The sequence below is a fragment of the Sebastes umbrosus genome, chromosome 3, assembly GCF_015220745.1.
Source record: "Sebastes umbrosus isolate fSebUmb1 chromosome 3, fSebUmb1.pri, whole genome shotgun sequence".
Classification (NCBI taxonomy): Eukaryota; Metazoa; Chordata; class Actinopteri; order Perciformes; family Sebastidae; genus Sebastes; species Sebastes umbrosus.
Window position 1 is genome coordinate 3,155,001 of NC_051271.1, and position 730 is coordinate 3,155,730.

Sequence of the window (730 nt, forward strand, 5' to 3'; positions counted from 1 at the left end):
AAGAGAGCAAGAGAGAAAGAGAGAGGAAGAGAGAGAGAGAGACAGAGAGAGAAAGAGAGAAAGAGAGAGGAAGAGAGATAGAGAGACAGAGAGAGATAGAGAGCTAGAGAGAGAGAGCTAGAGAGAGAGAGAGAGAGAGGGGGAGAGGGAGAGTGAGAGAGAGAGAGAGAGAGAGTGAGAAAGAGAGAAAGAGAAAGAGAGAGGAAGAGAGAGAGAGAGACAGAGAGAGATAGAGAGCTAGAGAGAGAGAGCTAGAGAGAGAGAGCTAGAGAGAGAGAGAGGGGGGAGAGGGAGAGTGAGAGAGAGAGAGAGAGAGAGTGAGAAAGAGAGAAAGAGAAAGAGAGAGGAAGAGAGAGAGAGAGACAGAGAGAGATAGAGAGCTAGAGAGAGAGAGCTAGAGAGAGAGAGAGGGGGGAGAGGGAGAGTGAGAGAGAGAGAGAGAGAGAGACAGAGAGAGATAGAGAGAGAGAGAGAGAGAGAGAGAGAGAGAGGTGGGAATCAGGATCAATGGTGAGCTTGTGTGTGTTGAGAAAGTGAGTGGAAGAGAGAGGAATGGGAAGCGGTAGAAAGTGAGCGAGAAAAGACTGTAAGAAAAGACAGAAAGAAAAACAGCAAGTGTGAGATAGAGAGGATGAGAGGATGAGGGAGCGCAACAGAGAGAAGGAGGAGATGGATTGTGAGGGCAGAAAACATCCACTCAGTTCAGCACCACGGACAGCGACCATGCAGA